Raw genomic sequence first — 12,930 nt, 5'->3', positions numbered from 1 at the left:
TTTAAAATTGCATTTTCTTTAAAAGGTGGGAGTTTGCAGAAGCCAAATTCCAAGTGCCACAGATTATACAAACCTTAAAATTTCATGAAACCAAGTAAAAAATGAAATAAAGTTAAATACTGAATAAGAGGAATCGCATGAGTTCCTTCAGCTAACATTTGTTTGTTATAAAACGGTAGGGGAACTTCTTGTCTTCATCCTTCTGGAATGTTTTTTGGATAAATAAAGACTATTGCCAAGAGATTCCCTGTCATGCAAGTGCACGATGTCATCATGTCTGTGGTCTTTGTGGTGGACATGTGCATCTTTTAAAAGATGTGACACGAAAGCAGGAAAAGCTGCACGCGATGGTCCTGTTACATTGGAATCAACAGCATGCGTGTTGTTGGGTTTTTTTCATCTACTTTCGACTCACATCTTCCTCTTGTTGGCTAATCTTTAGTGTGTTTATGGAAGGAGGTGGAAGCGGTTGTGATTGGCCTGTGCATACTATACAAACGGGGCTGTCGTCAACAAGTAGCTGGATGCAAACGGCACATTTTAAGAGGCGTACTGCAGGTCTGGAAGGTTTTTGCAAGACTGCGAATCCTGGCGTGAGAAACACGCAGCAGGCCTGATGGTCTGATGGCCCTGTTCCACCAAAGAGCATATGAATGACGCGACAATTTATCATTTAGTATCATTTAATAACAACGGCACTCTTGCTTTTTGCATTTCATTACACGCCATGTAGTCTGTAATGACTGCAATGTAAATGCATATGCATGAATATGCTACGCTCAGAGCCAGTGACGTTGTATAAAGAGAGAGAAAGACGGTGGGCGGGTCAAACAAACAGGACATTCAACCAGGAGACCAGTGTTAGTGTCTTAAGTTACGTTTGCAATGTTTGCGACATGTTTTCCGTTCTTATGTTACGTTGTTTGAGTTTAACTTTTTTACTTATTTGAAGCACAACCATGATGTTTTTTCCTAAACCTACTAAGTGGGTTTGTTGCCTAAACCTAACTGCGGACATTTCAAGGTAACAACGTGCCGTAAAATGACGCTTGAAAAGCCTTAATGCATTATGACATGCGGTCAAGTTAAGATCCAATTTCCTGCAACCAGACATGCAGCTGATCTCTGTGTAGTGGAATAGCCTTTAGCCCTGAGGGCACAAAGAACAGGTAAGATACTTTGACAACCGTGAACTTCTTTAAGGCCCTCTTCCACCACGATATCCTGACTGTGTCACTATGAACACACGCTAACCAATTCTCTGCTTCCTGGCTCGAAGCCTTCCCGTTTGAACAGATCCAACAGGCTGTCTGCGGACAGAAAATGATTGATGAAAGTTGTAGCACTATCTGAGTGGCCTAGTTTCTCATCCAAATGAGAGCCGGTGTGAGTGTTCATTCTTCAGTGAGGTCAAGTTGGCCGGTCGTCACTTCTTAAAGGAGCGTTTATGGGTTTGGACTTTATTTTAAGGTAAAAGTTGTGGTTAAGCACGCAGAGCTGGAAGGAAATCGGTTTGAGGTTTGGGGAATAAATGTAGACGATACAGGCCCTCCCAACTGAAGTAATGCAAACATGTGTGGAGCTGTTTCTTTGCTTGACAGGGGCAAGATGTTGACACACCATTGACCCCTGGTTGGCATGTGGCCGCAGCTTATTTTACAGCCCATGGGGGTGAACGAAGGGTGACTGTGTGTTTTGTGTGTGCGGCGGCAGCGTCAGCCGTCCGGACCATCGAGAGCACAGGTGAAGCACAGCGGCGAGGTCGTTCCAGCGTCGGCCGTTTGGGAGGAAAAGCCTTCCTTCACCGTCGTACGAAGCCTAATATCGATGATCTGGAAGACAGATGTGTTTTATGTCGAGGAATATACTTTCCACTCCGTGGAGTGTTTACACTGGCAAAACATTTTGACTGATATCATGGTGGCCGTTCCTCATTGTTATTACATTGTCAATATTGCCGGTGTTCTTTGCTAAATTTTGATAAATTGCTCTGGAGGAGAGATTTCCAGGATGACCTGCGGACCAGACGGATGGAGGTGAAAGCTGTGGCCTTAATTTGTTTTTCAGCTATTAAATCGACTTTTTGTGATCTCAGCCATGAAGGGACGATGGAGATGAAGGCAGAACGTTTTTCTTTAAACTCAGAGACACATAAATTGTGAGAAAAGAGGGTGAACTACTACTCAGAACACTTCATTAATTCTCTTATATACACTTTTTTCTTTTACACATCCAGACAAATTATAATACTTTGACATTTTGGGAAATACACTTATTTGCCAAGAGTTAGATGAGAAGATTGTCCATTCTCGTGTCTGCAGAGAGCCAACATCCTGAAGTCATGTCCAGATTATTCTCTGCTTCACTAGTTTCTGTAACTCAATACATTTCTTTCTGAAAAACTGACGCATGTGTAATGGCATCGATGACAGCGGTTACTACTAAAAATAAAAACCTTTGTGATTTTAACAAAAGGTGAACGATTACTTTGTGAACACAGAATTTATGTTCTGTGTTCGTTATTTGGTTTCATCAACATCCATCAAATTCACCAAAGCACTTAATCTCTTTTCCAGAGATTGCAGTTTCTTTAAGTGTAATCTCTGCTGTTTTAAGACTTTTACAGCATTTGCTCCTCTCTGTCCTGCCGTGACGTTCAAAGGTCTATAAATTATGGGAGATGGTATTCGTTAAAAACATAAATATTAAACACATGACATACTGTTCATTACCGTGCACATTTTTTTGATTTTTAACGAGGTATTTTAATGCTGGAACAGAACCCGGAGGTCCTGTTTTCACTTTGACTGTTTATACTGTAAATATGAAGCACGAAGGCTGGAAAACTCTGTCCAAAGGTAAAAACTAGCTCCTCTAACGTTCAATGATTAACACGTTTAATCTCCACCACACATGATCCATCAGATCTTTTATTGCCCCATGTCCCTTCCTGCACCCCGAGATCCTCGGATGTGTCACTCCTTGTTGAACCAAGGTCCAGATTAATACATAAAGGGGGATAGAGCCTTTTGCAGTCAGAGCTCCTACACTGTGGAATGACCTGCCTGAGGAGATCAGGAACGCAAACTCTGTCTAATCTTTTAAATCACTGTCAAACAAAACACTTTTATTGTGATTTTATTTGTGTTTTACAACATTTTTGTTCGTTTTACTCTTTAATGTGTTCATACTCTTCTCTTTAAGTATATTTTCATTATTATTATTTCCAGTCTTTATGCTAAGCTATGCTAACCAGCAGCCGGCTTCAGCTTCATATGTACTTTACAAACATGAGAGTGGTATCGATCTTCAGTTCTTGGCAGGAAGAAAAATTTCAAAGATGTCGAACTATTCCTTTAAGAGGTTAAAAAAAAGCTCCATCTTGATGTCAGACTTTGTTTTTCTTGTCAACTAATGTCACTTTCTAACTGTTGATTTTGTCCTTCGCTGTAACACCGGCGAGATATCAGGCCGAGCTGCTGGCACCAATTTGGTGTACAGGTTGTAAACATTTCCTCCTCAGGTTCAGGCAGCGACATCTGCAATCTATTTTCTCTCAGACCTGAAATGCCTTTTGTGTGCCAGGGCAGGATATATATTTTTTTTATGTCTTTGCTCTTTCTTCTCTTTTTTTTAATCTTTTCTTTTAAAAACATCCAGCTATTCTTTTGGCACCTTAACACAAGAGTGGAGATGTTAGTGAAGGATCCTGGGAAGAAAGTCAGAGTTTTTTTTGTCAGATATCAGTAGTTTAGAAGAGATGTCATTCTTTGCCTTCTCTCTTTTTGGCCATTAAGACATCAGCTGAGCTGCAGCAGCCTGGCTCCTGGCGGGCTTATATCACGTTGTGTGGGGAAGAATTATTGTCAACTCTCTTTAAATCATGACGCTCTTCCTCGGCATGTGAAGCCACGATGACAGCTCTGGTAAAGCCCGGCATTAAAAGGCTCAGCAGGCTCAGTCCTAGCATCACGTTTCTACACATGTCAACAGACAAAGTGAGCACAAATGGAGAAGACGTGGTGCCACAGGGCGAGGCCGGCTATTGGACCGAATATCAGCTGTACGTTCCAATACTCATACTACCACACTATCTATTATGCCAGAAAAAGATTCAGTATGTCACAGTTATAGTATGTTAAATGCAGTGTGCCAAAATACCAGGATGTCCTACAACGTCCAGTCGAATTTGGTTTGTAACCCAGGATGCTTTTCTGGCCATTCTGACCCACAATCCTCTGCACTATGAGCAAGAGGGTCAAAGTTCAGAAGCCATGTTATGATGAAGTAGTATGTCCCAATTTAATGCATACTTCATGCAACAGTATGTACGTTGTAAGGGCAGCTGCAGAATTTACTAAAAGTAAAATTAGAAGTATGCGATTTGGAACTCAATCACAATTCATTTTTTGGGGGAAATTACATTTGAACAAGTTGGGATCACATTATATTCACAGACTAGACTGCATGTTGATAAGATCAGATATTCTTTTTAAATGGAGAAAGTAACACTTGCTCCTACCAGATCCACTCCTTCTGTTCTTACCTTTCACAATAAAAGCCCTAGACATAAACACTGTAACTCAAATTCACTCAGAGCATTTGAAAGGAAACTCAATAGAATGGCCTTCTTGATCTCTGCTTGTCTTCTTGTTATCAGTTTATACATAATTCCAATTGAATTTGTACAACATAAGAAAGGTTGTCTTTTCACCAACTGAACCTCAGTTCAGTCTTAATGCAATGCTGCAGCACATAGTGCACTTCATAGTCCAGGTGTCTTTAACTTAAACCATGCTGACATACTCTAAAACTACACTATCTCAATGAAAGGCAAAGCAGCTGAGAGGTATATGTCTGTGTTTGACTTCCACTCAGTGAGCTCCACATCATCTGACATGTGTTTCAGACAGCAGGCCGTCTATTTCCCCACGAATAACTCGGCCACTTGAGGTCCCTCTTGCACCAGGAATGCCAGACCAGTGAAAGCCCATTTGGCACCCGGCGAGACGTCTCTCAAATGTGTCTTCAATTAGCGGGCTGCAGTCAACACCATTCTCTGACTTGGAATGTCAGCTGAGCTGGAGTGGTTATCTCCTTGGTTTATTCTTTTATCTCACCATAAAACCCCCAGCGAGGGACAGCTCTGTAATGGATGTCCTGCACACATTTTTAAAGTCGCAGGATAGCAAAAAGGAAAACTTCTGAGGGATACTTTTCACTTCAGTATCGATGTGACTCGTGTTGGCTCGATTAAGTTACGGGCTGCTCCCACATGTGACGTTCCCCTTTTCAGTGTGTTCACCATGTTGGCGACCTCGTAATGAACGGGTAAGATGAGAGGATGAAGTCGCTCGGTGCACATGGCCAAGATTCTTCAGCAGCGGGGTGCACGGATGAAACACATGCATGTGTTACGGTTCCACCAGCAGCAGCTTTGAAAGTTGTCACGGTTAGAATGTCCTGATATCCAATATCCATAAATTTGATGTATTTAATGCACAAAAATGACAATGTTTTCCCTGGAATTTTATTCACACCACCACGGGAAAGTCTTCGAGACCATCAAAGGACACTAAAACTCTCCACTGAAATCCAGACAAACAACATTATTTTAGGTTTCTGAACCTTTTGTAGAGCTGGAAAACCCACCAAACATACAAACTTCATACATTTCATATAAATTAATTTAGCAGAAAGATGAGTTGATGTTTGTTGCTCCTCCTGCTAGTTCAGGGGGCGGGAGTTAGTCTATGTGTGGGAGCTGCAGCGAGAGGCTAGTTCAGAGAGTTAACAGCAAAGTTCACAGGTTTTTGTTGACCAGACCGTCAAAACTCACAGCACCAAGTAATGCTGTGGCCTGAACATGGAGCACACTATCACAAGATCGGAGACAAAGTGTAATGTAGGGAGTGCTCAAACAGAGGGGACCAATGCCGCTAAACATGATATTGTTTTGATCCTAATTACAAACCGCCGATGTTTCTTTTGACACATTAGTGCCAACAAGCCACTGACAACATGGCTGCAAAGCCTCCATCACTTCAGTTAAATAAAATGCAAAATTAGCGCCACTACAATCATTTCAGATCATTTAAAAGGAGCGAAACACTGTTTGTATCTGGTTTCATTTAATTCAAACAAACTGCTACAAATCAAATCAAAGTAAAATAAACTAGTTGAGGATATTTATCTGGTTTGACTACAAGCTGTCAGTGGGTATTAGACTATAACCATCTCGGAAAAATTGCCAAACTGCTGACAAAGTTGGCCTCCCAGTTAGTTAAAGTAAGGGTTATTAATCTTGAAAAACCAGCAAGAGCATAATAGATTTTTAAAAGTATCCAACCGAAAAAAACCAGAACGGTGCTGCCAACTCTTTTCCTGTGAAAGTAGCTAGCAGCACTAGCTCCAAAAGTTGCTAAATCTAACAAGAAAGTTGCCAAGTCGGCAACACTGACAGCCCGTCCCTTCAGGCCTCCCTCCAAAGCCACGCCCCCAGAATTATCAAAATGAATAACCATCTTTGACCTTCGTCTTCATTTTGATCTCAACTACACACCTGTAAAGTTTTATGACAGTATTGCATTGACAGACATTTAAACACCTGGCAAAGTACTTCAAACTACTTCTGTGGTAGTTCCTGCTGCAGTCGGTGTCTGCAGGAAACATTTTGTCATGATGGCTCACACACAGACTCACAAGGGGAAAACATTACCACTGTCGCTGTCTCAGGATTAGAACTTGGGAAACGTATTTGTTATTACCAGCTGCAACAGCGATGCTGGTATTGTTTTCACCATGTGTGCGATTTGGCGTCTCGGCTGGTGTGATCCCCTCACAAGATGATCAAAGTATCTTTAGAGCCCGTTCACACAGATATTGCAAATCAGCAACAAAGTATCAACATTGTCAGTGGTGTTGACAAATAATAAACTTAAAACATACTTATTTTTTTGCTATTACAAATATGAAAAAGTGCACAATTGAAAACATGATTAAAAAGTGGTAAGAATACTTTTCATTCCGAGTTTGTTGGTGTCTGTGGTCATAGTGAGACTGGTGTCATTTTACACATCAACTGACATGAATGCAGGCATTCAGTCAGACACACATGGATACAGAGCATGAACATGTATGCACACACACACACACACACATACTCTCACACACACACATACTCACATTGCCTTAACTCCTGTGTACTATTATTGTAAGGTTTTCCACCTGTCTGCAGCTGTCAGCAGGGTCTTCTAGCTATGGATACCTCCCACCTACTGTGGCTGCAATGTTAACACACACACACACACACACACACAGTAGTGTCTTTCCCAGCAGGAGAGGGGCCCAGAGGAGCACGATGACCGAGTTGTCCACCGCAGGAATGCCGCCTGCCCTTCTGCCATAATTAGGTATGACAACAAACCTTAAAACATTCAGCAAACAATTATTGAAGCTGAGAAACCCTCGTATTGTAACGTGGCCTATTTTAAGTTAAACACCCGGAGACCCAAAACTCCTTTTTCTCTGCAAAGTAATTTCAGGGTTTTTCCAAGTTCTTGCAGTCACATCACTTCCAAAAGTATGTTTTAAGTAAAATGCAAATGTGTTGTGAGCCACGGCCACTGTTGATATAATGTGAAAAGTATGCTTTTAATTAGGTAAATATTAATTGGTTCAGGGTTGTGAATGTGTGCATTTTCTCACACCGTGTCGACCCGACGTCGAGCTGTGTGAGGAGGTGGACGATATCGCTTTAAAAAGACAAATGAAATGGTTGATTGACAGAAAGTTAATTGGAACAGCGGTATGTGGATTGTGCTGCTTTTCTGTGTTTAAAATAATAATAAATTGAAAAATGTTGGCTTTTTGAACTGTTGGATAAAAGAAGCAACTTGAAGATGTACCCTTGGGAAAATGTGAAGGCTATATTTGTTTTTGATTAAACGACTGAACTATCAAAACAATTATACCAACGTTTCGTCATTAATGAAAATAACCATTACTTGTGTGAAGCCATATAAAAGTATCTTGTCTGGCCTTCAATTAGGGCCGAAATATGTAAATTACATTTCTTTCACATCAGAAATTCAATTCTAATGACGTGAAATATGTTTCGACAAGTCAGCGACAGACTTAATGACTGAACATGTGCTGTAACTGTTGCTAATTAACATTAATAAACATGTATAATGTCACATGTGAGTATTTTACTAATGAGAAATGTGATTTACATCAAACTTATTGTCTTCGCTGCTAAATTTGAGGCAAATTGAATATTTAATTAGCAAAGGTTGACATAAACAAAGACCTATAGTCATTGCTTAATTTCACCTATTTCCAATCATAAAGATAAGTTTGTGATTATTGGTACAAAATGTGTTTAATACTGTTTTATACTGTGTTGATCACCATCAGGTTTTGAGTTCAATTCATATAAAAAACAGCACAACCTAAATCACAATTTCACAATTCATTCATTAGATGTTTTCCCCTCATTGTTCATCTTTCTGTCACTGGAGGGTTCTGGTACCACGTTTAAATGGTCTAAATGTTGTTTCAGTGGGTTTTCCACTTCAACAGGAAAAGATTTGTGGGTGGAAACAGTTGTGTATATTCTGCAAAATGTTTGCATTTATAGTTTTGTATTTGTTGGATCTCTGAAAGTCCCCCTGTTGGCTCCAACTGAAGCTTAATCTACTTCTTCATTCTGTAAAAGCCTCCAATGTAAATGAGAACAAATGTGTGTGAAAGGCCTCCGCACATACATGCGTGACTTTGTATGCGCTGGATCCTATTTGTGTGTACATCTGTATGTGTGTGTATATAAATATATGTTCAGCGTCTGCGAGTGGGTAAATCCTTCTCCACTTGCTCATGGACGTCTCTGCCAAGCAGACAGGGTGACATGAGAATCGAACCATCTGCGTCCCCCCCCCCCCCCCCGCTGGCCCGATCGGCAAACAGCCAGTAAGTCGCTCCAGCTGTCTGGGAATAGAAAAGACGATCCCGAGACGTTCCGAGCGAATTGAAACCGCGATGCAAAAGAATGAGTGATGGGAGAAAAAAAACGAGAGCGACGTGGGACGAGGCAGATGTAAGATGGTGCTTTCTCTAAGCTTCCCGTCTTAACTTCTTTTCAGCGACCGACCAAAACCTCCAGAGGCTTCTTCAAAAGCACAGACAAGACAGGACAGCAGGTTTAACCCGTGTTCTAATGATGCCTCCATGTCAGGACTGTCAGAAACACAGCAGGACCACAATGATGAGTGAGATGAGCTAAAGGCCGTGAAATCGAAGGTCCATGTGTCACTATCACAGCAGCTGGGATGCTCGGCTTCGTAGGCTTCGTGCTGGACATCAATCATTTCGAAAATCTGCTATTGATTGCAATCAACATTCAATGTGGTCACATTATCAATATTAACAAAAGCAAATATGTTTTATCAGCCTGAATTACTGTGATAGGAAAGAGGTGTCCCCTCTGCTTTAAGTGAGAAAAGTGTGAATAAAACCAGGTTCGGACACCTTTCCTTCTACAAGAGGAGGGAATAAAAAAATAAGAAGGAGCACACTGCTGATTTTGATTGTTTTAGCCCATTTACAACTCAATTACTTTACAGTTAAGCAACAATCTTACAAACAATGCTGCCGTTCATTTTAAATGCATTTTTCCACAACATTTCCTGGCTCCCGTTGCTTTTCATTCATTTCTGTACAGTTTAATAATCAATTGGCGGACACTTGAAAATATATATTTTTTAACTTTTACGATTAATTAGCAAAATTGACTCTGTGGAGCTTTTGGCCACCAGTAGCGTTACAGATTAATGTTTTTACGAGGGCTTATTTAGCCAGTTTTGTACGCTGTTGGCAACCCTAATGTGAAGAAAGAAAAATAAGAACGCTGCAAAGCGAGCAAATATGGATGTGCAAAATGTAAGATTCAAAATATATAAAAAACGTTTGTTTTCGGTTAGCAATGTTGCCACTGTTAGCATCGTTAGCTTCTAGCTTCTAGCTGTCAGCTCATCCATCTCCATGTCGAGAGACGTGTGGAGGCAATAATTATTCCGTGTTGAGCACCTTTAAGGGACAAACTACTTGGTCCACAGAGTGAATGAATGAATTCACCATCTGTTTTCTTTGAGTTTGTTACGAACCATCACAGACCAATTTGACAGATGTGAACATGCCGTGAACATACTTTCATTATTTGGAGCCACCCAACACGTGCGGAGCTGATGAATGCTCAGAATAAAACAACAGCAGAGACATTGGCGCCACTGCAGTTTGATGACCCTCACACAGACATTAGAAAATGGAAAAAAAAAATAGCTGAATGGTTGAAAAGGTTAGTTCAGTTGAGCCATTGTCAAAACAGTTGACGCAACGCTGTCAAAACAAGCAGCTGTGAGTAAACCCTTGATTACACAGAGAGATGTGTATCTGCAGGATTGCTGTGGAAACCTGCAGGCGGCTGCATGGTTTCTTTTACAGGCCGCTCATGTTTAACCCATTTGGTGACGTTTAATCGCGATGCTATCTCGTCACAAGCTCAGTAGCCTTCGGCAAAACGTGGTAGCGATGCTATCGCTGTGCAGTTATTCGCTCTAACCGTTTCATAATACATTGACAGGAGAAATAAGGAGAACTGCTGCATAACATCACAACAGGCTCAAAGAAACATGGACTACGCGTTTAGATTTTGTTTCCCCACCATCCACGAATAAGCGGTTTGGATGAGGATCTGCAGCGGGCGAATGAGCGTGAGCTTTGCTGTCTTTCTGTACATCACTTTTCTCAATGTGTGTCTCAATTTATCTGTATCTGAATAGTTAATTCAATCCATACATTTAATCTCAAGGATGGTAATGAACAAGACGAAATCTTGCAAAGGAGCAACGTTTTCAGCATCAGGCAACAAACTGAGCCACAGAGTCATAAATCAGCTCCGATGGTTCTTGGCTACAAAATGTTCCTCAGTGATCGTAAGAGCGCTGCCGGGGCAAGTGTTTGGACAGCGTTTCTCATCGCTGCGGCCAAAAAAGCTGACCCGCGTGTCACTGCAGCAGGCCCGTTTTTATGCCACCGATGCACACTGTAGGCTAGTCTCAAGCTCGAATTTGGTATCCAAACATAAGGAACATATTTTAATACTATTTTCTGCACAGTGTGGCCTCCGTACATCCATTAAATAGCTGAGGTCCAAAGCACTCCCAAGACCGCAAGCTCCCCAAAGAAAAACAGCACGTTCGAGTGGAAGAAAGAATACCTATTCATCTGAAGGCCATGGTATTTTCTTTGCGGCGTGCTCGTGACGTTTTTTTAATAATCCTATATGGCCAGGTTTAAATCTTGACTTTATAAACGGCTGTTCTCCCTCCAGGTATTTTCATTGCCAATTAACCCATACGGATTGGTGTCAAGGGGTGGTGGTTGACTCCTGGACCCCAGACAGGTTGGAGAATGTCTGGCTGTAAAAGAGAGGAAGAGGGATCTGGGTGTGGAGCTGGGAGTTGTGGGTTTTGGAGTCTGGGGGTATACACGTACTAACCATAGTGCTGGTTTTCACAGCATCTGCAAAGTCTGGTTCTTTCAGAAGCAAAAAAATTGTTTAGTTATGTATTTTATTTTTTGACCGCTAAAAAAATAAACCTTCATATTGGCTAAGAAAATCTTTAAAATTGCAATTACATTGTTTTCCCATGATGAATTCCACTTTGAGTGTCTCTGGAATTGCACGAGGAAAGTCTATGAGCTTCACTTCTTCTTGAGGAGAACCGCACAAACTGGCTGATACTGTTTATGTTTTCCTTTCAGTAATGAACTCCAATTGTACTTTACTTGGACTCTTTCCAAAACTCTTCAAAGAACATTTTTGCAGAAAAAAAACAAACTCAAATCTGATTACGAATCCATGAGCATAGAAAGTATTTTCCATAATCTCATTTACGATCTGTGATCTACAGTTGAACATGTATCGGGCAGTTCTGGGTTGTTTATTGTAGCACACCAGAACAGTTACCAAAGAAACAAGCGTTTCCAAACAACAGACCATCTCCACTAAGCTGTGGAGGCAATTAGCGTGGGTTTGAATAAAGGCCAGAGCATATATAGCATATTGGACACTGGCGAGGGCCAGAGGATACGCCGCTTTGATGTAACACAGATTGGAGAGGATTGAAGGGTGGCTGTATGCCCAAAATACAATGTGACCTCTATAAAGAGCGCGTCCAGAAGCCGTCTTCTGTCTGCTCTGGGATCAGCGCATGGAGCAGAAGCCATGCTGATTGTGGATACAGAAGCCAAAACAATGATCTTAGATCCACAATTTCTAACAGTTTTTCTTTAGAAGTGGAGAGAGCTGTTGGGGCTTCAAAGTCCAAACTGTACACATGAAGGCTATAGTTGTATTTAAAGCCCAGCTGGAGAACTCAATCATCTACCCTCAACCTCCAGCTAGACGAGTCTCCGGTGGAATAAACTCAATGGCCAACACCAAGACTCTGGTAGTGTTGGCAGAGAGTGAGAATCTTCCCTTCTGCTCCTCCTGCCAAGTCTACCTTCAAAGCTCTGATTAGTTGACTGACACGCCAACCAGCAGAAACTGCCATCAATGGGAACAACACCAGACCAATCAGAATCGCTGAACACATCTGAGATGTGGGGCAGCGATGCAGAGGTGAAGACCCGCCCCTCCCGGTGTCGCTGTGGGACCTTATATAGGAAAACATTATATATTTTGAATCCATATGTCTGGCTTGCTTTGTTTGTACCAAGGAGACACAGGTTAGGTGATAATAGAATATATGGGTATGGCAAAATTATATATTGGTTATATTGTTCCAAAATGATTGAAATGCAGGGCCAGAACGCTTTTTTTCTTTTTTTTAAAGGGCAACAATACAAACTCTGAGAGACAGAGAT

Source organism: Anarhichas minor, unplaced genomic scaffold (genome assembly GCF_050575085.1).
Source record: "Anarhichas minor isolate MPS153535 unplaced genomic scaffold, ASM5057508v1 ptg000031l, whole genome shotgun sequence".
Taxonomy (NCBI): domain Eukaryota; kingdom Metazoa; phylum Chordata; class Actinopteri; order Perciformes; family Anarhichadidae; genus Anarhichas; species Anarhichas minor.
Note: the sequence above shows the minus strand (reverse complement) of the source record.